Raw genomic sequence first — 23,887 nt, 5'->3', positions numbered from 1 at the left:
AAGAAGACAAAAATCTAGTATAACAGCAATGCTGGAAAGTGAGGCGTCATATATTGCTAAAGGATGCCTGTGTTTGAATAGCAATTAAATATGTTGTGCATGTTATTAAAATTATTAAACAGTTTTCTTATTTTGTTAAAAACTTTACCTGCAGGGTTAACATTAATATAAATCAATATTGTTACACCCTAGACCTACTGGCATTTTCATAGTTTTACATTTTTTTCTCAGAAATTAAATCCCATAGTGGCAAACACAAGGAAATGACGGACGGAGCGCTGAAACTTTTCAGACACTCACACCCAGTCACAGATGGGTTGAATTCATCATCGTTCTTTATCTCACTTCGACACCCCAATTCAGACCAAGCTATATGCAAATCAGTTGACCCTGTGCCTCATGGAAACAGTCCAGCCCGAACTGCCAAGCCAGGTCTGGACCGGAAACAAGCATCCTGGGACCGGTTTCAGGGTAAATCCCATAATCCCATGAACCCCCAGCAGGAAATTGGGCTGGTTGATTCACTCGCTTAACTCGGGACTAGTATTTATCCTGAGTACTTTTAAATATTACCTGCTACCACTATGCCTATTTGTTTGGAAACTTTAGGGAAACCATACAAAACAAGGGTGATTCGGCACATTCAGGTGATGGGATTATTTATAGGGTGATTATATAGCTACTGCATTAATAGGTAGACAGATATAGTTCATTAACATTGTCAATTTCCGAAGCTCTTTATTACAACACTAACTAAATAGATATTTAACTTTTCAGAATGGTTATCATTCAAATATTGCACTAATATGGAACATACTTGTAGGTTTTCTAATGCAATATTACTCCAATCTGCAGTCTGGAAGCATGTGAACACTGCAAGAATCTGGTGCCTCAGTATCAGCTTGCATACAGATAGCATTTTGCAAAGCAGGGGTTTGTACTACTAGCAAGACCTGGTACATGTATGCAAGGTCACCGGTAGAACTCTAACAAGAGTGCATAGTGCATTAATCCTAGGCATAGTGTTAGATGTGGCATTTTTGGGGTGGTTTCCCCTGACTTTTTGCCGGCTTAGATGCTTTGGGCACTTTTCCACCGTTGATCAGTGTCAAAGTGCAAGTGCTAACTATGTAAATTGTTATTACAATTGGTTCTCCCTGATTGGCTTATTTGATTTACTGGTAAGACCCTAGTAAAGTGCACTGAGTGTGCCAGGGCTTGTAAATCGAATGCTATGAGTGGGCCTGCAGCACTGATTGTGCCACCCACATGAGTAGCCCTGAAAAGGAATCTCACACCTGCCACTGTAGTGTCTTTGGGCAGTTTGAAACTGCCATGTCAACCTGGCAAGTGCACCCACGTGCCAGGCTCTAAACTTCCCTTTTCTTACATGTAAGGCACCCCTATGGTAGGCCCAAGGCACCCCATGGGCAGGGTGCAGATTATGTAAAAGGCAGGACATTCAGTGGTGTGTGTGACATGTCCTAATAGTGAAATACTACAAATTTCTTTTTTCACTATTGAAAGCCTATCTGTCCCATAGGATAGAATGGGAGATGCTCTGTAACATCTTACATTGAGACAAGATAGAGAAATAAAGTTTAAGCTCTCTGAACTCAGAATTTAATAACACATCTTTTAGTAAAGATGGTTTTTAAATTGTGTGTTTGAAAATGCCACTTTTACAAAGTAGGGATGTTCTTGTTTAATCATTCTGTGTGCCTGTTTGTGTTTTGAATATCTGGTTGCTTGGCATCTGCATTCACTGTAGACAGCTACTGGGGGGGGGGTTTGAGGTTGGCCTGACCCTTCCTGGATGACTCGGAGATGAAAAGAATGGGGCTTGGCAGCATTTAAAGTAGTGGGAGGAGTATTCCTTGCACCTGAATAGAGCCTGTCTCCCTTGCACAATGATGTCTCCACCCCCTGTGATCATACTGCACCAGTGAGGAAAGAACTGTTTTGAACTGGGCTTAGAGACCATTGCATAAAAAGAACAAAGACAAATGGGGTATAAGTAGTAGACCTTAAACCCCAGAATTTTAGATCACTTCTGGACTCTAGCGGGACCTTTTGCCAAGGAGAAAAGCTGGAGAGCTGTGATGAGGAGTACTGCCCCTTTGCTGTGTGCGCTTGTCCTGCAGTTGCTGCTTCTGCCAAGGAAAGGTCAAAGACTGGAACTTTGCTGTGAACCTGCTTGAAGAAGAATCTCCAAGGGCCTGTGTATGCTGGCCTCCTGTTCTGAAGTCTCAGGGACACAAAGACTTCACCCCCAACTCCCCTGAACTCTATTGCTGAGAGTTCTGCCGTGCCAGGAGGTGCCTATTCCAGTGCTCTCTATGCCACTGGAGTCAAGTTATCCTGGCTGATGAGTGATGAAACCCTGAAACTGGTCCTAGGATGCTTGTTTCCAGTCCAGGGAGGACCTGACCTGGAAGTTCGGGCTAGACTGTTCCCATTAGGCACAGGGTCAAGACTGATTTGCATAAGGCTGGGTTCAAACTGGAATGGCATGGGGAGCAAAAAAAGGATGGGTTTAGGCCCAGATCTCTGTACTGGGGTGAATGTATGACATTGTTTTGCATTCTGTCCATCAATTTTCTTTTTTGAATTTATTCCAGTTTTGGGTCCCTGGCGGTGGTTCCTGCTGTTGGGAGCTGGAAGAGACCTAAGAGAAGTGAGAAAACGTGTGTCCGTCGCCATCAGCGATGCCGCTGTGATGCCGCAACCTGCACCGATACCGGGGCAACTCTCGTGAACCTCACAGCGCACCGCCCGACCTGAACCGCAGCTCCGATGCCCTTTGATGCCTGCCGACACCTGTAGTTATCGGCATTTCCGATGTCAGCCCTCGCACCAACTCCGTCATCGCCAGACCCTGCAGCCTGGTTTTGCGGCACCAATGATCGCAAAGGTGACTCCACAAACTTTCCGACTTTTCACTGTCACCGGAATTGATGCCTCACCATCAATGCAACCAACTTCCCCTGTCCTGGACTCGAAACATCGCCTCCTCGCGTTCACGACGCCTCATCACCCCCTCCCCTTGGCAGCCAGGGAGCCGGCCTTGACCTTGAATTCAACTACACCGTGCATAGTCACAGACTTCTTTTCCAAGGTACTGTTTGTTTGGAGGTCCATGTGGGTCCATTCCCGACGCCCCGCTCCTCGATGTCAGTACCATACATTGGATTTATTGCTGTCATGATGCCGCAATAGCCCCTGGTGGAGCTATTTGTTTTCTACAAGCTAAAGTTTTGCAATAACTGTTATAAAGTCATATCTTATTACCTGTATGTTGGATTATTGTCATTGTGGTCGTGTTGAGTTTAGATAAAGATACTTTATTTTTCTAAACTGGTGTGGTGTCCATTTGTGGTGTTATTACTGTATTACTGTGTGTTTTGAGTACAAATACTTTGCACATTGCCTTTGGGATAAGACTGTCTGCTCATGCCAAGCTACTAAGGGGGTGAGCAGGGGTTATCTAAAGTGTGTATCCCCCTTACTCTGACTAGAAGCAAGGATCCCTATTTGGACAAAGGTACCTACCTCTGCCGACTAGAGACCCCATCTCTAACACATAGCAATAAAGTTTGGCCAGAAAATTGCACTAACTTGCAAGGCTACTGTATGAGGCACCATGGTGGGTCATCATAGCTAGGTGCCTTAAGAGTATTATGGTGACATAGGACACGTCCTTACGGTTTACCTTGACTGCTTCACTATTGGCCCGATACGGTTGCTTACCATAGACTTGCTAACTCATACCCAAGCAAGTACCATATCAACATTGCTCTAATGAATACATGTTAATGCTATATGAACGCTTCCCAAATCTACACCAAATGTGTCTTTACCTCAATGTTGAGTTTTTGACACTCCTCCAATTTCCCGTTGATTCTTGCCACCTTCCTTAGTTCCTTCACTGCGTGCTCTGGTTTCCCTGACATGATGAGTCAGCGAGCAGATTCTGCATACCACCTGTAGGAAGAAACACAAAAAGTTCTGTAATCAGTAATGCGGGTTAGGCCACCATGTCATTAAACCGTATTTATGGCCTCATTACGAGTCACTGAGTAATTTTGGTGGTGCCTGTATTTAAATTTACAGTACCTCATCAGAATTATGAGCTCTGTGGTAACACCTAGATCCTGTGTGTTTCAGGTGATGAAAGCAGCTGACATTTTAGGATGAAATTCCAAGGAGATATGAAGAATTAGCGGGGTAGTAGGATCCAAAATATTGATTCCCTTGGTAATTTCTGATTTTGCTAAAGACCTCTTGAAATCCTCCTGTATCGGAAACTCAAGGGATGGAGCAAATACGCTTCAAAGCGAGCATAAAGAGGCCATTAGTGCAGTGCTTAATTTGAGCTGGTGGTTTCCAGGACTCGGCACCGGCAATTAATTGGTTTCCAGCACTTAATTGTCATTTCTACACTCATGCCACTCTGCCACATGGTGACGCTGCTCATCTAATTTAGAGATGATTTTAGAGATGAGCAGAACAACGGTTGTTTATGAATACAAAATACACTAAAAAATACTGATACCTGCCTTCTGAATCCCAGCCTTTTTTTTTAGCTTAGGGGACCTGGAATAATCTAAACTGTTGCATTCGAAAGTGAGAAAGATGGTTAGTAGTTGTTTTGGTACCATCATTGGCAGCGATGACAGGGAAATGGGTGGCACAAGCTGTAGTGCCCTCCTGGTCAGGGCCCTGGCACTTACTATTTTACAAATTAAGCACTGTGTTAGTGTCCACCTTCTCCAGCTAGATCAGGAGTAGGGCTTATTTCAAGCAACACATTTTCATGCGGTATATCAAACTGTTTCTTCCTTCAGCTTGTGGCCCTTCTAGTTAAAATACAGGACATTTACTTTTGCTGGCACTGGTGAACAGGGCCCATTCACAAAAATGTAAACAGAATTATTCACCACTAAGGTGTTTACCCGCAGTCTGCAAATCCCCTATAATCAGGGCCTTTTTTGCCTCTCAAGGAATGGATAGATTGCAAGTCTGGCTTACGGATTCCCAATTAGGAACATCTAAGTCTAGGAGAGAGTATGCAGCCAACTCAGAGCACAGTGCCCTACTGGACTCGTTGGCCCTGGCCTGAAGGGTATTGCACAGCTTCCTGTGAAGCTAGCCAAATAGAATGAGAATCCTGCAAAGAACTTTCTCTGATTGTGAGCAGTTATTGAGATGAGGAATACCCTCATGAATTGCAGCAATCAAAAAATATATAGAAAACGTTACTGAAAAGGATATCCGCTTACCAGGAGTAAAGAAAGAAGATGAAAAAGGGAAGAGAGACCGCAAGCTGAAGCCAGCGCCAATCCCGAATGGCGTACGCCAAACCCGCCAGCAGTATCTGTCCAAGAGTGGCTAGGTATCCTGTAAATGTACCAGTCAGCGTGCGGACTCTGGTGGGAACCCACTCGAGAACTAAATGAAGAAAAAACACAGAGATCAAAGTTACTACTACTGTGCAACCAGTGTACTTTGGAAAGTTCATATTTATCGACAGTCAAGTTGCGGAGAACTGACCAAGTTACAAAACTTTAACCTTTCATCCTTTCTCATCCTAGACCAGGGTTCTCCAAAGTCAGTCCTGAAGGGCAGGATCCATGCCAGATTTTTAAGATAACTACATTTATCTAAATGGGGATATTTTAAAAATCTGGCATGGATCCAATCCTCCAGGACCGACATTGGAGAACTCTGGCCTAGACAACCGGAGTCAGTGACATGTCAGTAGGAGGACAGGGCACCTTATGATGTGTCAATATCAATACACCAGGGCCCCTGGGCATGAGGTGCATTCTGTAAACCAATTATGGCCATCTTTTCCTACCCAGCTGAGGGTTGAGGGGCCCATTTCAGCTTCTTCCATCGACGAGTTGGGCTGTGTATTATTTAAGGGAAAAATAACTAGAAAGTAAAGCGCAGGGCACAACTACATGTTGAGAAAAGCCAGCTTACCAGTACTGGCTGCTTCTCCTCTGTATAGTCGGTATATGGGCAATTAATCTATAGTAGGATTCTACAAAGTCGGTCCTAGAGGCATTGGCGTAGCTAGCACTATGGGCGCCCGTGGTGGACTCAGCGTTTGCCGTCCCACAGCGGTTACAGTGAAGACCCGGGGGGGAGTGCTGACAAGCATTTTCTGTATTTGCTGCCCTGTGGCAAACGCATTGAGGAGGGGGGGTGCGGGTTTCCTGTAGCCACCCCGAGACTGCAGGTGATAGCGGGAAAGGCTGCCGCCTCAAAAGCTCATGCCGCCTGGGGCAGACCATCTTCGCTCCCCCTAGCTACGCCACTGCCTGGAGGGCTGGATCCATGCCAGATTTTTAGCACATCCCCATTTAGATAAATGTAGTTATCTTAAAAATCTGGCATGAATCCAGCCATTTAGGACCTAATAGAGAACCCTGATCTTTAGCACAGGTAAGAAGCTGGAAAGTAGCTATTGTATAGAGTAACTTGGGCTAACTATTAGTTCTGTTGGTCTTCTTGCCAATGCCAGCAGGCGAATCTATTAGGCCTAATGCCATAGTACTTTTATGATGGAGGAGAGTCTCATTAAGCCCATTGGTTGTAAAACCCTTGGGGTGTGGAGTCTGTGTTCAGTGTATGTCCATAGTGGAAGGTGATGACGGCACCTTACTTGCAGCAGTCAGTGTTAGGGTTAAGGGAGCTTGGTGGAGCACAGTCGGTTGATTAAGCCGTGCTCAGCATTCGACTTATTATTAAAGTGAGAAGCTAAGTTTCCTCAAAGCAGTAAATGGTGGTGCACAACATCACTTGGAGGCGTCGGCAAATGAATCTTCTTGGGACGTATAGAGTGGTGCTGGGTGGGTAATAATGGGACACTTTGGGTTTCAGCAAGTGGCACATGACTTGGTTGCAGGATAGGAAAAGGCTTCATGGAGAATTATTTTTTGATACTACTGAGGACCCTTGAAGGCTGAATAGTCTCAGTGAGGGGTAGCAGTCTGAGTCTAAGCGTGCTATGTCGCTTGACGATGGTATTTTGTTTTTGGGGGGTGTTTGTTTTATATAGCACATGCACGAGCCAAAGGTATTAGAGTGCTTTACATGTGCACCAGCTGCATTACAGATGGACACATCATTTTGTGAGGCACGGGAAGATTAAGTTATTTGTCCAGAATCTCAGGAAGTTGAGCGTCCCTGCCCAAACTCGGACCCGGTTCTACAGCTTCGAGGTCAACCGCTCCAGCCAATAGGCCACATAGTTGATACCTAATAGAATCTGTCATTTATAGACATGAGGATAGGTGCCTGGGCCCAGGTTTGAAACAGTATTCCAAATGGTATAAGGGACACCTAGGGCTATGCAAAGTATGTTAGAAAAGACTGCTAATGAAGGAATTAATAAAACACTAAAAAGCCTTGAAGAGAATGCCTCACGGTATCTGGAAGATCAGGAAAAGCATATTCCAGATTTGCATGCCATCGCTATGGTTGTATGATGACAAACGATAGGCTTAGAGACATATAATTAATTCAATAGCATGCCACTGCTAGATCGTGTTTCCTGCTCTACCAAGTACCTCTCTTTATCTCTGGTCATTGAGGTGTGTTCAGTAACTACATATTTATTTTATCATTGCAACCTTGTATTCTTTTCAGCTATGCTATGCTATGCTATGTGATTAGAACTCTTTATCTGGTATTCCATGTTGCTGAATTCATGAAGACTTGTGTTGGACACCGTCATTAGGTCAGGTGCAGCTTACTGTAGTGCAGTGGTGGCTCCTCTGCTAAGGGGGAGGAGCGTCACTGACTTCTAGCAGTGTAAAAAAAGGAAAAATAAAATGATAATAACTCAAGGTTATTATCATTTTAGTTTTACCCATTACGGCACCTTTGTGGGGCGCGGCTGCTTTCAGAGCAGAGGGAGGAGTGGTTTGCACTCCCTTTGTGAGGATGAGTGCTTGGCTGACCCTCTTGGGCCACCCAAAACAGTCTTGCACACATACCGTGTTCTTCATGAAAGCTGCATTATAGCCTGTGTGGAGAACATGCCCACGTTTCCAGCCCCTGGCTGAGCGCTGTGTCACTGTGTTCAGACCAATCACAATGCTGCATTGCAGTGTTGTGATTGGCTGCTGGGAGTCCTTGTGCTTTTTGCTTCCTGTCTCCCCCAAGAAGCTAGGAAGAGAACATAGGAGAGGTGGCAGCCGGCCAGCCAGCCGGCCCGGGAGGTAAGTGATTTATTTTAAGCCATCCACCCCCAAACCTTGTCGCCAAGGGGTAACCATGGTGGGTGAGGGTTACTTGAAAGGAAAACCTTTTCCTTCCCACAACGAGGTTGTTCTTCAAGTCTATTCTCCTAGGAGTGACTCTTTTTGGTTATTTGCAAATAGTTTGGAGGATGAGTCTTCTCCTTTTTCCTCTATCTCCCCCATTGTTTTTCTGATCCCAATGGAATTAGCCAGTGCTTAATTTGTAAACAAATAAGCGCCAGTGCCTACGTCAGTAGACAGCTGCAGCTTGCACCACCTATTGCACCTGCCATCCCTGACAAAGACTGTACCAACAAAACTGATAACCATCACAATCTTACAATTGTGACAATCCAGGCTATTGCAGGCTCCAAAAGCTATAAGAATTGCTTGAATGGCAGGTATTAGTCATGGTTAATGTATATTGAATTAATAAACAACTTTTATTTTGCTCATCCCTAAATTAGACAGACAGCACCACCATGTGGCACACTGTCATAGCAACGGAAACCATTGGCTCAAATTAGGCTTTGGAATGAGGAATTTCGGGATTCCGAAAGCCCCTTGTCGTTCATCTAAATCGTTTCTTGTGCTTTCTTTGTCTCTTGTTGAGCCTTCACAGCTACCCTAGGTATTTTAAATTCAGATGGATAGGTGCTTAAAGGTTTTACCTATTTATTTCAGAATTTTGTAGACTGCTAAATATTTTGCCACATTGCCACTTCACAGTGCTAGTTTAGTTTAATGTTACAGATAGGTATTGGCATCAGTGGATGGACACACACCAAAGTCAATATTAATCTTGGGATTTGATTCCAGAGCTATTATCATCTGATAATAGCTTCTAGAGGAAGAGATCCAATTGATTGATCTAATTTAATGCCATGTTGTGCTCAGTGCAGATGGGCAAATAGGATAATGTCGCCCAGCTCCCACAGAAAGGGTGAGCAGACTTGGTACGGTTGTTGTGGTCTAACAGTCAAAGGACCTTTCAAATAGGGGCTAAAATGTCTTATGCGAACATCTGGAGGCCAGGTTTTACATATTCTGCTGCAATTTGCGCTAAAACATAGGTGCCAGCAGCAAGACAGCGCAGTTGTTTTCTTCTGCGTTCTTCCATTTAAACTGGTCTAGCAGATCATAGAGATGCACTTGTATCATTGATTTCTGATAAGAATATTGGGAGGAGAATATTTTCTGTAAGTAGTCAGTGCCCTAGTCAGCTGCTGGTCTGTGGCGTATACCACATCTTGATTAAATGTCCATTTACCCCGTGAAATACGTCTGGTGGTGGGACACAGTGCAACAAATAGATATTGTCCTACTGCCTATTTATTGTGTATTTTACACTACTACTGAGAGCAGAATTATAGGAGTAGAGTTCACTAGATGTTGTATGTTGTAGATATAATTGAATGGATTATATCATATCTGATATACAGATATGGTCTAAGTACAGTTCTCAAAATGAAGAATTCATTTACTCTAACATTTGTGGCAGTAGATAGATCTTGTGATAAGTATATATTATGACCAGACCATGTTAGCTTCTTTTTGTCCTTGGCAACCTTTAGTACACATGAACATAACTAATACATGAAATTCAAAGCAAATACTCCATAACAAGTTCATGAACTTTCCTTGCAAGTACTCCAAAGGAGTCATGGTCTACCACCCCCCAGGCATCAATTGATCCATTTGACTTGGACCCAAGATGAAACCCTTCTGGTCCTTCAATAGGTTGTTCTTTAGAAGGCAAACTCACCTGCCCCCTCAAGACAGAAAGAGCTTGGGCCAGCATGACAGCTGGTCCCCCAACCAACCATGCTAGAGCCAACCCGATACAGGGATTCCCCTGGCATCCATTGGGAGATGGGCCTTGACAACCAGGCCTTATCTTGGTCCCTTGGGGTAGCCACTATCCCCCAGTATCCCCAGGGCCATGTAATGAAGTACGCTGGCTGGCTGTGGACAATCACAGCATTGGACGTCTTCAGTCTTCCAATAAAGACCGTAGTACACCTGCCCCAAGCTTGAGCTAAAAGCTTAAAAATGATTCCATCCTGAATTCGCCTGCACTTATCAATTCAATTCAATAAGCTTTATTCGGTTAGTATAAAAAAACCATAAAAGCACATAAAAACATAATTAAAAACGGTATGATACATTAAATTGATACAATTCTGACAATTAAAATATCTTTAAAATATCATGCTTTTCCTTGCCTCAATTGATCTCAGAATATAGGTCGCAGCATAAAAACATATATCTGGTGCCCGCATTGTAAACAGTAAACTCATAGCAGCATTTGTGGTTAAAGTGCAGTATTTTTTAAACAAAGGTTTAAGAAAGGCAATACGAAAATTTAAAAACAATTCACATATAAGAAGAAAGTGCAGAGTACTTTGTTTGGTACGTCCAACGCATGGGCAAGGGGAATCAGGATACTTTTTAACACAGGGAAATGCTACCAAGTGATGGACGATGCCTAATCTCATTCTTGTAAGGACAAATCGATGTGAAGATCTAGTTACCTGACTCAAATATGCTTGAAAACCCTCTGTGTCTGAGAGTGAGTAGTAGAAATGGCTAGTTGTTAAGTGCCCACTGGTTTTTTGTCTTACAAACTTTCTCTCCCTCAGAAATGTATTTTTCAGTTCATTTTTAGACATTTTACTTAGTTCATTGGGGTTTTCTAGGACGTTTAAATTAAATACATCCTTGAAAGTTTGTACTATATAATTGAGCCAAGGGATCTTTAAGCAATTATCTAGTTGGAAACAGTCATTAATAATTTTCCTGTTAAATGCAGTTTCTTCTTTCAACCATATAGATCTCCAGGTTAATAATGGTCTAAGCCCAATAAGGTCAGTCAGGTAGCTAATCCCCACTTCGCTATGTATTAAATCAGAGGACGCTCAAGTGGGTAGACAGAGCAACCTTTTAAGATACGAATTTTCCTCTATTTGCAGATCACCATGGGGGTGATGGCCCCAGACCCCGGCAACATAAAGTGCAATTGAGGTACATCTTGATTGATAGATCTGCATCATATCTTTAATGCGACGGTCCCCTATTTTTGCGGCAAACCTGAAGACTCCATGTACACTTTTTGCCATCTTGGACCTAACATTCACCATTTCCTGCGACCATTTACCATTACTTAAAAAAGTTATCCCTAGATAACAAAACTTGTCTACTGTTTGTATTCTCTACCCTTCTATAAAGAAAGATTTAGATTTCACAGGCCGTGGGCCAGAGACCATGGCATATGTTTTAGTCCTATTGATCTGCAACCTTCTGCCCTTAATAAAATCAACAAACTTGTCTATTAACCTCTGTAAGCCAATTGCTGTTCTTGCTAAAAGTACTGCATCGTCTGCATACAGCAGGACAGGCACAGCTAGTCCTTCCGCCTGGGGTGCATCAGACTTTACAAGTTTGAGTGCTGCATCCACTTCATTAATAAAAAGGGTAAAAAGTAGCGGGGCAAGGACGCATCCCTGCCGAATACCTAATTTGACCTTAAATTTAGGAGTGCACTCGCCCCTTTGGCCGTACCGTACTGATGTTACTAATTTTTCATAAAGCCTGGCCAAAAAAATAATAATAGATTCTGGGGCACCAAGTTCTAGTAGAATCGGCCATAGCATGGCATGATCCACTAGATCAAATGCACTACTTAGGTCAGCAAAACAAAGGAAGAGGGACCCTTGCTGGGCACGTGTATATTTTCCTATTAGTGAATCCAAATGTATACACTGTTCAAGGGTCCGCCGTCCCTTCCTAAAACCATACTGTGATTGGGTTAAAATCCCGTTGTCCTCCACCCATTCCTCTAATCTGATTAATAAAACACTAATCATAATTTTAATAGATGAGTCTAGGAAAGAGGTCGGCCGATAGTTTTTTGCCTCAGATCTGTCCCCTTTCTTAAATATGGGGATAATAATGGATTCGCCCCATGTGGGAGGTGCACCTTCAACAACAGCAGCATTGAAAACTCTATTTAATATGGGGCCCCAGAGAGCAGGTGGGGCTTTATAGACATCTATTGGGACACAATCAGGGCCCAGGGCTTTCCCTCCCTTACTACTGCTAATTCCTTGATCTACCTCTGCTAATGTAATATTAAGTGGTAGAATCGGCCAAGGACTAAATTCACCAACATCCATCATGGTTACATTCCCTGGATTGAATATACTAGAGAAATGCTCAACCCATGCCTCACTGCTGACATATGATGTCATTTCGGGAACACCCTCGTTTTTTAAAAAGGGTAAATTAACTGTTTCCCAAAAAAGCTGGCTATTTGAGCTCTCTCTTTCTGCGTTTTAGATGTAGTTTATAGGCCTGTCTTAAGGTCTTGACAAGCACCAGATCCCTACTCTTACTAGACAGTGCTTGTTTGAGCTGGTTCAGAGAGTGAGTACATGCGTGATTAAACCATCCTCTATCTTGTTTAGAATTCTTATTAGATGTTGTGGTCATGATACTATTAATAGTTCCATTGATTTTACAGAAATTCATTAAGATCGAAAATGGTTCGACTTTATCATCCAAATTCTCAAGTATCTCAGAATAACATGTGGTGACAATGGTTTTAATTACCTTGTCCGGATTAACCCCTTTCCATTTTATTCTGGTGCCATTAGGTCTACACGGAGTTATGTTGCCAATTGTGATTGGTATTACCGGGCATCTATTGCCCCATACAGCAACTATCATACTAATACAATTATGATCACTTAACAATAGATCTTCTATCCTCAGAATGGTACAGAATGGGACAATATTAACAGAAACCAATACGTGATCTATAATAGTATTAGCATTTCTACCTGTGAAGGTAGGAATCAAGTTACCAGAACCATCTTTTGCACACTGCAGGAGGTCCAGATCAAATTTGGCCAAAAGTAAATTTAAGATTTCACCATATGAATTATGTGGAAAATGCACGCAATCGTCTCCTGAATCATTCCTGAAGCCACAGACCTTTGTCGCAGATAGGGAGCATGTTTGTACGTTGAAATCGCCCACCCAGATGATATCAAAGTTTACACCTATCTTTTTACCCAGGCAATCGATTTTGTTTTCCAGTTCTATGACTACCTTGTGTCGAGTACAATCGAACAAATGATTATAAAAATTGATTAACAAAACATCGCGTCCTGTTTTTTGATGTAGCCAAAGTACCTGTGAGTGACATCCAACATTTATAGATGTTTTAACTTCAATGGGCAGATTATTAGACATAAGTATTAACAACCCTCCCTTCGCTCTACCAGCTGTAGACCTCAGTGCGGGTAAATTAAAAGAAACAAACCCATCAAAATTAACATAGTCTTGGCACCAGGTTTCCTGGAGACATATGATATCATGTTTACCAAGGAAATCCATCCATTCTAGCATCTCTCTTTTCTTTATCAATCCGGCTATATTCCAGGAGACTATATATAGACCACATACTATAGTGCTCTTGTTAGCTTCGGCTACCTTGGTAGTTGGATATTGGACAGCCCTTGGCACATTAATCGTAGGAATCACATTCTGGGAGATAACTACTTCCATGGGTTCACTCATATTGCCATCAGGGGACTCTACCAACGCTTCGCTCAATTCCGACATTTCATAGTACCTTTATCCCCCGAGGTAATTATCTTCAGTCTTAAAGGTACTTTTCCTATCAATCCCTCATCCCCTTGTGTGTTACTACTCCTAAATCCCGCCATTCCTTTAACGTGGAGGGTAGGGCTTTGTCAATCATTCTGCTCGAGACTACTGAGTGGTTGAAATCTATTGTGGGTCGGAAGAGCAAAAGATAGTAAAGGGGGCGAGGTCCAGTTAGCTCTACGGTGTACCGGGTCTGTGACCATAGATGTAACTTGTTTTAGATGGCTATAAAAAAAAACAAGTGGAAGGGCTAAAATTCTACCTTCAATATCAGTCACAGTGGAGCCTCTTTCCAGGGTGATCCTGGAATAATCAGGATTTTTGAAATTTACACAATCACCCTTCGTTGATTTCCTTAAAGGACCGATCCAATTTACTCGTCTTGTCGTAAGGATCTGGTCCACATGATTAACAGGATAGCCACAGTTACGATGTAGCAAATCCACCACTTTATTTTTGAGGAAAGCATGAGTTTCTGTAATACTCGGACTAAGATGGGGGATATTCACCAATACTACCACATACGGGCAGCATTCCGGGGGTAGGTTAATAGATCTAACCCTTTTATCCTCCTCTTGGACTTTTTCTGTCTGGTTTAGTAATACCTGTGGGGTTCTCGTATTCCTAGTAGCTTGATCATCTACCTCCCGGGGATTGCTGTTCCACAATAATTCCTTCCTATATCCCAGGGGGACTGAGTTAGCCATTGAATTCAATTCTATGAGGTTAGGGTTAACCTGTTCTCCAACTCTTCCACTCCTGGTGATATCTGGTGCATCCCCTACAACAGGTATAGCTCCTGTTCCTTGTGGTCCTTCCTGTTGCCCAATTGTGGTCTTTTTAGCCATATCTTCGAATATGTTAAGTGCCCCATTGAGTCTCACTACCTCATCATTAAGATGATCTAATTTGTCATATAATTGTTTGAGGTGGGATTCTAATGTATGGGTTAGGGCAGCTATGATCTTATTAACCTGTGAATCGCATATAGATTCCAAGTTAGATGTATGCTCCACTATAGGATTAGGTGCCATGGCCTTTACACCTTTATTGGCTCCCCCCTGTTTTTGCTGTAATTTCTTACAGCTCCTTTTCCTTTTGGAGAGTGGTGAACCATTGGGTAAGCTATGGGCTTCTCTAAAATCCGTGGAGTCTGCAACAAAGTCAGGACATAAAGTATTCGAATGAGGGGCGATAAGTAGATCTTTAGGTGTGTTACACTCAGCTTGAGATTCGATCATATTGCTAGAACCAGGTCCATTACCTAGTCATAGCGAAAGGCGCCGTTCCGCCTTGTCTATCTCAAAGCTAATGGCGCTAACCGCCTTAACAAGGTAACAGTCAATAGTAGACCCTGGGGTCTCAGCAGAATTAATCGGTCCCTTTTGTAATTTGCATTTCGACATGATCTATATTTCGAATTTACAAGGAATACACCTCTATAAAGGGGGTAAGATACAGGGGGAAGAATAAAACCCGCACCTAGTTATAAAAATCTAAGCATGTGAGTAGAAATAGCAATAAAAAGCTTATTGATCGTCTTATTTACTAAAATGGCAATAACTACATTGAAATAAAAATGATACCGCTCGGTTTAACCGAGGAAACCAATGATGAACAAGTAAATACTTTAGGGAATCAAGGCGTACCGAATGGTCAATAACTCAATTTCATGCTTTCGTGATGAGGCCAAGGGAAATGGCCCAGCCCAGCCCAGTCCAGCCCCGGACGGCCACAGACGGCCCGCCCTTTGCCCGGGCTTCGCCCGGCTCGTCCCGCGCGCGTCCTCGCAGGACGTGGGACCGAGCCCAACTTTGAGTGCCTCCTGGCGCGTTGTTCTGAGGCGTCCTGCCCCTAGGGATGATGGGAGTTGTGGTCCGGCGGAGCCAAGCCCGGCCGACCAAGTCCGGTATCCTGTAGAGCCCCGGTGAGTACTGTACAGCGGGAGTGGGGGGCGGAGCCAAACCCGGCCCCAGAGGAGCAGGGGACGTCGACCTCACACCGCCGACAGGGAACAGCAGCACGCCAAAGGACTCTGCCCCGAGCCCAACTTTAAGCGCCTCCTGGCGCGTTGTTCTGAGGCGTCCTGCCCCTAGGGATGATGGGAGTTGTGGTCCGGCGAAGCCAAGCCCGGCCGACCAATTCCGGTATCCTGTAGAGCCCCGGTGAGTACTAGAAAGTGGGAGTGGGGGCGGAGCCAAGCCCGGCCCCAGAAGAGCAGGGGACTGCAACCTCACACCTCCGACAGGGAACAGCAGCACGCCTGCACTTATCTTCTTGATGCCAAGGTTGTCTACCTGTTTTCTGGCCAAACACGACTCCTCCTCCACCTAAACTGATGATTGAAAAAGGCACATCACCCAGTGGCCTCAATATAGGGACTGGAGGATGGGGAACAGAAGAACTCTGGTGCCAAAAGAGTAGGGTGTGCGTCAGCAGTCATCAGGGCTCAGCGAGCAGAGAGAAAGACATTCAGAGGGCTTAGCCCATTATTTAACTTGTGCTGCTGCCCATGATGCTCACACAAGAGCCCCCACCAAACCCATAGCAACCAATCACTGTTGACTGTGGAAGACCGTCAAAAATTCAAAACACGGCCACCTTTGGTCACTGCCCCTGAATGGTCTGTTCCAGTCTGCACCTGTCTACTGAGCCTGTGAGCTTGTGCCTTGGCTCCTTGTCCATCATAGAAAAAATTTAATTAAGCTAAAAAAATTTGATGTTAAAGAATTTGTGACTCTAGATCCATCTTTGAGATTTCAGAAGTAAAATCCTGAAGCTCACTCATTCCTTGTTTCATTTTAACCAGGCTGTTCTCCATAGCTAAACACATACCTATAATTTGTTGTAGTTTTGTATTGGTAGTGATCATTAAAGTCTGTGGAGCCCTCAGCTCATTCAGAATTTTATCAAGATTTGGATAACTAGAAGAGAAATTAGATGAGGGTGGGCCATTCTTAATTGTTTAAGGTTTAGCACCATAAGAGGCAGGTGGAGATTTGAGGATCTGAGTTACTTTTATTTACAGTGATCTTCAAAAGTAGTCTGGCTCTGCCCATACATTAATGCATTTAAAGAAAAACACCAAAAAAAGGCATAAAATCATGCAGGTCTAATTGAGTAGAGAAAGAAATAACACCAGACTCCAACTAGAGAGACATTCAATACTGATCAAAGATCAGCAGAAGTTAAAAATTCACTTCTACCACAGAAGAAGGGATGAGGAAATGCATCAGGAGTCTTTTACATCTCAAAATACAATACATAGTTTATTTATGCATGTTCACTTAAAGATCCGAAGGATAATAATTCATGTGAAACACAGTGGAATAGGAGCCCTTACTATACAGTCAAGTTTGTCAGGGTGCCACTATACTTTACAAACAGGAGCGGATCTGACCTAAAAAATTCAAAGATAACATTGAGGATGCTACCGTAGACTACTTCACAAATTACAGGAGTCCATTTATAGCTAAGTATAGAGTGCCTTCCCAGTTTAGCCCCTTCTAACATTTGCCAAATTGGTACAGCGCCAAACGCACAACATTGTAACCAAAGCACTTGAAATACAAAGTTCCACAGGCTAGTACAGCAAAAGTCAAAGAACAGGGTGTAAAAGTGACAGATGAGGCGAACAAGAATCATGACATGGTACACAACAAAGAAACACAAGAAGAGTGTATGAATTACATTAGTGAATTCAGAGTCTTTTGATGAACTCAGATGTAGTCTATTGATGTTCACATTTTGCAGGCAGCAATTATGCAAAAAGAAGTTGATCCTGTAGAATGTTCTAGAAGTCATGTACCCAAATGTCAAATCGTCCAATACTCAGATGTCATTAAACGGATCATCTAGCCAAGCCATATGGTCGATTCAGCCATTAGAGGATGCAGATGCTTTGCACGATGATGATGTTGACAATGATTAAGAAACATAGATTAAGGTTTCTATATGACTTAAGGAAACTGTATCACAGAGAGTAATCAGGTGTCTCAACTCAGATGAACATGCAGCAGACTTAGCATAGGCTTCATTGGAGATCAGAAGCATATCGTTGATGTTACTTCTAGATTAATTTCTTCATGTGTCACTGACAAAGGAATGCACAATTTCTGATTAAGTTGGTTCTTATATCAGGGTGATACTTAAGATAAGGCAGAATCTGGTTTGCAGAGTGCCAGCAAATATAGGACTTCACAAATGTCCTGATTTGCCACCAGTGGGTGACTTGATATGGCTGTTTGTATGTGGACAACTGGCACATTGAAATTAACAGGCAACTATATTTGTTCCAGACAATGTTTACCTGTAAATATTGGTTCGATGTAGGAGCTGGGAGATGTTTGCAAAACTATAACATATGAAAAAATAGGCTTCTTTTGCAAACGTTTTGCCCAAAAATCGAGCCAGCTGAAATCTGCAATAACAGTTTGAAATATAATAGGTTGTCATCTTTGAGAAAAGGAAGAATATTACCAAGCCAGAAACAGTCAGCACAGGGGACATTTGTGAGAATATGGCGGTCATCACTGAACCAATCACATAAGTTATACTACCACATACATTTTCAAGGGTGATGGTCAGAAGGGAAGGCAAATCTGTAAATGGTGTTGTGACTGTTTTCAAACTCTTGCTCTGAAAGCTAAATCCAGATTGTCTGCTGATATAAAGGGTGATATTTCAGATGATGTGTTTGCACACTGGAATTTAACAATCTGAGGTTTAAATCAAAACGTGATTTTTCATTGGTAAGCCTTTCAATAACTTTGCAAACCTGTAATATAGACGTCATCTTACATGTAGTGCCTTAGCATTAGGCAGTCTTACTGTGGTGGCATCTCTAGTAGGCACCCCAGCCTGGGTACATGCAAGGGATCACACCACACACGGAGCTTGGAATTACAAGTCTTTAATCTTCAGTGTGTAACCATTAACCGAAAATTCTACATCAAGAATTCTATCACCAACACACTGACTTACATCACTGTTCTACAGAGTCTGTCAGGAACCAAAAGGGTCCTGTCATCTCTAACTCACAAGACACTACATCTCAACCATTGCCAAATAAAATGTACAAATAATACATATATACATCGTAACTCTTCAAAAAGTCATTTTGGTGCTCACATCAATCTCCCAGATCTGGTCATGTAAGGTTGAGGAGACACTGGAGAAGTGTCCATGACCGAGACATTGGTACAATAGTTGGGCTCTCTTGATTCTCAGGTGAATCAGTCTCACTTCTGACATCTGGAGTTCGCAAATGTCGAGGCAGGTGCTCAAACAAAGAATCTTGTGTAATGGACTTTCAAGGACTGTGAGCAGTCACCATGTGTCCTCTACTAGTCACAACCCTCAGTGAGTCAGCATCAAAAAGAGCATCAGACTTGCATTTTCATTTCTACGTGACAATAACTTGGTTTCCTCTTTTGTACACACTGCTCTGAGCACAGCAAAGTCTGTCCGCATAGGTCTTTATTTTGTGTTTGTGACCCAAATCAGTGGTGCGAAGTTTGTCATTGTCAATAGATCTCTCAGGGTCCATTGTGGCAATTTGGTGCCTGTGGCTCTCACTCACACATTAAGGTGCAGGGCTTTCACGTGGTAGAATGTGGAGTTAACCTGTATGCACGATTATAAACTGAAGAACTATCTTGAGTTCAAGCTTTTCCAGTGCAGCATGCTGGGCTGTCTTCTTGAGGGTGCTCATAAATCTCTCAACCACACCATTCACCTGTGTCGAGAGAGTTGTGTCTTTCTGATGCTTGACATTTAGATGAGTAAGAAAATATTTCAATTTCGACTATTGAAAGGCAGGCCATTGCCAAATTTCAAAATCAGAAAAGAACCCCAGTTGCAAAAAACAATTTCAAATCTCTCAATGACTCTGTCATAAGTAGTTGATAACAGATCTTCCGTAAGGGGAAAATGGGAATATTTATCAACATTTACAAGTGGACGGTATTCAGACAAAATATCGAGAGAAAAAAATATTGTGCTGCCAAAATATCGTGTCCTAAATATCGTGATATGGAAATATAATTTGCAAGAATACCGTTATCAAGAATATTGATTTAAGGTAAGTATTATTGATTCTGAAAATATCTAAGACATTAATATCGTTTACAAAAATAGAGTTGTTAATAATATAGTTTTAAAATTATTGTTATGGGTTTTATTATAACATTTAAATGTATATGTTTTGCATTTTTTGTATAATTATTGTTCATGTTTCTTAAAATAGTTGTGGGTTGTGAGTTTATAGGGGTACAGGGTAGGACGTAATTAAATTAAAATTAATTTGTTTTTAATTAATATTAATTATTTACTTGAAAATTAATTATGTTAATTGTACAATATGTTTTTTTATTTAAAGTTAGATGTAGGTTGTGGGTTTTGGAGGGGTATAGGTTGGGAAGTAATTTAATTTTAATTAACTAATATGTTAAATTGCTATTGATTATTTAAATGACAATTATGTTAATTGTGTAAATATATATTTTTTGTTATGTTATATTTTATGAGCAGGTTGTGGGTTTTGTAGGGGTATAGGGTGGGACGTAACTAAATTAGAATTATTTAACAATACTTTTTTTGTAAATAATACATTTTAATTAATATGAATTCTTTGAATGAAAAATAATAATGTAAATTGTGTAATATATATGGGGCCAAATTACGATTTTGAGCAGAATGCCGCTGACCAGCTTTCGGAGGCTTTCCACCCAACATCTTTGTTTTCACTCTGACCGCCATATTATGATGACGGCGGTCAGATTGAAACCTGCAGGGGGATTCCGCTGAGCTATGGAGCACAAATAATCTTCATCATAAATACTTTATTTCAACTTTGAGTAATGAAAGTTCAGTTAGAGTACAGAGGTATTAAAATGGTACACTAAAGTGCAGATCTTAAACCAAGCCTAATTAGGACATACAAAGTGCAAAAGTGGTGGAAAGGATTCTGCCATTAATAAATTGTCTCTTAGCAGTCGTACGATTGATGGGGCTATGTACGTCAACCTTAGAAACACCAGGGAGATGAATGGTAGGATATTAGGTTAATGTCATTAAATAAATAGGCAATCATAAAAATTGTATAATTACAGTTAAATATAATTGATAATGTAATTTGAGGACCATAATTATCCACGTCAAATCCTTTGATCCTCTATTGTGCAGTGGTAAACTGCCCTAACAAATATTTAAAAAAAATTGTAAAACTATAATAATCAAAATATAAAATGCATCAAGTACAATAAAACAGTGATGGACCCATAATAATGTCAGAATACCAGTGTGCAGAATACAACATAATCAACCCCAGGAGGACGCCATCTGCAAAGAATTTAACAGTACTATGGCGAAAGAAGTATAGTTAAAACTTCACTAATAAATCATCCTCTGAGCCCTACACCTGATGCCCCACAATTGACCCAAAAATGTTGCTACTGCACAAGAAAATAGTTGCCTAGCTTCAGACTTCAGGTCCCTCAGTACGATCCGATAATTATCTGTTCCTAAAATCTTGCAAATTGGGATAAGCCAATTTTTCCTAGGCATTTTAAAGAGTGGACAGGCGAACATTACATGGGTTAGGGTTTTGTGATGATTTCTACACCCCAGGCAACTAGGGGTAGCTCAATTCCCCCGATTCCTATTACTAGTAAAAACATTTAGGGGCAAAGTACTAGGCCTGAACTGGGTACATAATTTCCTATCCCCGGTATTCTATGAAATTTATATATCCTTCCAGGGAATGATTTCATTTGTGAGCCAAAAATCTAGAATAAGCTTCCCCTTGGCCCTGCTCAGTTCCTCCTGAAGCACCCACTCCTAATAAGTTTTCTTCAAGTCAGATTTCCGGGGGAGCAAGGTGAAATCATTAATTTCCAATACCTCGCCCATCCAAATAGCTCTAAGCAAATTATTGAACCCTCTCAGGCAGCTGATGTTATTGGCTGTAACCCTCAGCAATCCAACACATTACTTATTGTTGTGCTTAGTTGAGTGGGAATAGTACATTTTACCACTCCGCAATCCAAACCTATCCTTACTGTTGCAGTGACTGGAGTGGGAATTGTACATTTTACTCCTTCCCAAGCCGACACTTTCCCTTCTGTTACACTGACTGGAGTGGATATAGTAAATATTACCCCTCCGCAATCCAACACTTTCCCTACTGTTACAGTGACTGTAGAGGAAATAATAAAATGCACCCCTCTACAATTTAAGAATGAACCTACTGTTACACTCAAGGGAGTGGGAATAGTAAATTGTACCCCTATGTAATGTAACAGTTTTCCTACAGCTGCACGGTGTGAAGTGGAAGTAGTACATTTTATACCTCCTAAGTCCAAAACTTTGCCCACTTTTGTTGATATTGTAGGGGGAATAGCATATGTATTAAATGTAAAATGTTATACTTTATTTTATATTGTTACAATTTATATTATTATGTTTTGGTTTATTTCATATTATAATATTTATAATTAATGAGAATTAATGTTTTTAATGTGTTAAATATTTTTTGTTAATTGTAATTTTTAATTTTTTATCTTTTTTGTGTGTAATTAGAATATTAGAATGGCTTGTTTTTTAAATTTTGTAAGTTATTGTATATGTATATATATATTGTTTAAGCGCTATCGCTACTTCTTACCCATACGCGACATGAGGCACTTTAGTGTGCTCACAGACTGACCTGGACATCCCGCAGACACTGTGGTGCGTATTTCCGTGGACCGTCGCAGGGGTTCTTAATTTTCCCCGAGATGGATGCATCTCCCAGAGAGAAGGTGTAGTTACCTCTATCTGGGATGCCTCGCACTTTTAAGGTTATGATTATTTTTGTCTGTCTCTCGTTAAGCATCACGCATTTAGAACACACATCGCGGTTCATTAATAGGGCTGCCAATATATTTTTGAGTACTTGAGTATTTAGTCTGTCCTCTATGTTGTTTCCATACCATGCCATGTCAGCAAATATTGCTTTTCTACCTGCAGTAAAACAACACGCATGATGAATGAAGTAAACTGTAGTAAAAATGCCTTCTCGCAATAATTGACACAGTAACAAGACTACCACACTCACCTGTATATATTTCACACATATTTCCACAGCGCGCTATGTGATCAAGGCTGCATGTCTGGCAGCCGAAACGCATCATTTGGACTTCTTTTGATGTGTGAATAAACTGTTGCATACCAGCTTTCAGAGTCTGTGCCCTGGTGTTGTGCCATTGCGGCTGCTTATGCTCTAGGATTTTGTCGATATATATATATATATCTTTGCCAAATTTGGTGTAATTCCGTTCAGCAGTTCGGGCTGCAGCTGCGATTAAAGGTTCCTATGGAAAATTGCATGGGGAAAACATGTTTTGGGACCCCCCTTTTTTCTCGCCCCCCCCTTGACGAATCACCCCGAGACTTTCAGGATAGGAGCAGACCGGAGCGCCCCACCAGTTTTGAAAATTTCACAAAGATTTGTCAACCGGCGCCAAAGTTATACCAAATAGAATGTTGCTGATTTCCTATGGATAATAGGTCCTAACTATAACTACCTACTGGCGACCGCCAGTAAGTAAGATATATATATATATATATATATATATATTCACTGAAAAAACCATAGGTTTCAGGGGCGTTATAGTTAGCTGGACTTTTCACTCTTCCAAAACCATTGAAATTCCCCCTTTTAGTTAGTTCAGCTTACTATAACTCGCGCGCCCGCAATGCACTGCTGATGACGTCACATATTACATCACTCATGACATGGTCAGTGACATCACTCATGACATCACTCATGACATCTCAAATGACATCACTGATGACATCATCCAGTGAATATTGTGTTTTTCTGAAAATTATATATGTTTTATATATGTATATCTGAAGGTCAATGGAAGAATAAATGGGTATATAAGTGTCTAAATGGATGATTTGTTTTTGAAAAA

The 23,887-nt window shown here is 41.7% G+C and overlaps 1 pseudogene across 1 annotated transcript in view; it reads right to left on the bottom strand.

The window, feature by feature from the left end:
* Window positions 1-23,887, bottom strand: part of LOC146798600 (solute carrier family 22 member 6-A-like) — a 540,325-nt pseudogene that overhangs the window by 256,918 nt on the left and 259,520 nt on the right. Inside the window, exons 4-5 of the transcript XR_014969190.1 lie at window positions 5,283-5,451; window positions 3,861-3,984 (exon numbers count right to left, since the gene is read on the bottom strand). The product of XR_014969190.1 is annotated as a solute carrier family 22 member 6-A-like (transcript). The remainder of the gene's footprint in view (window positions 1-3,860; window positions 3,985-5,282; window positions 5,452-23,887) is intronic.

Source organism: Triturus cristatus, chromosome 9, assembly GCF_964204655.1.
Source record: "Triturus cristatus chromosome 9, aTriCri1.1, whole genome shotgun sequence".
Taxonomy (NCBI): Eukaryota; Metazoa; Chordata; class Amphibia; order Caudata; family Salamandridae; genus Triturus; species Triturus cristatus.
Note: the sequence above shows the minus strand (reverse complement) of the source record. Positions and strands in the feature narration are given on the sequence as shown.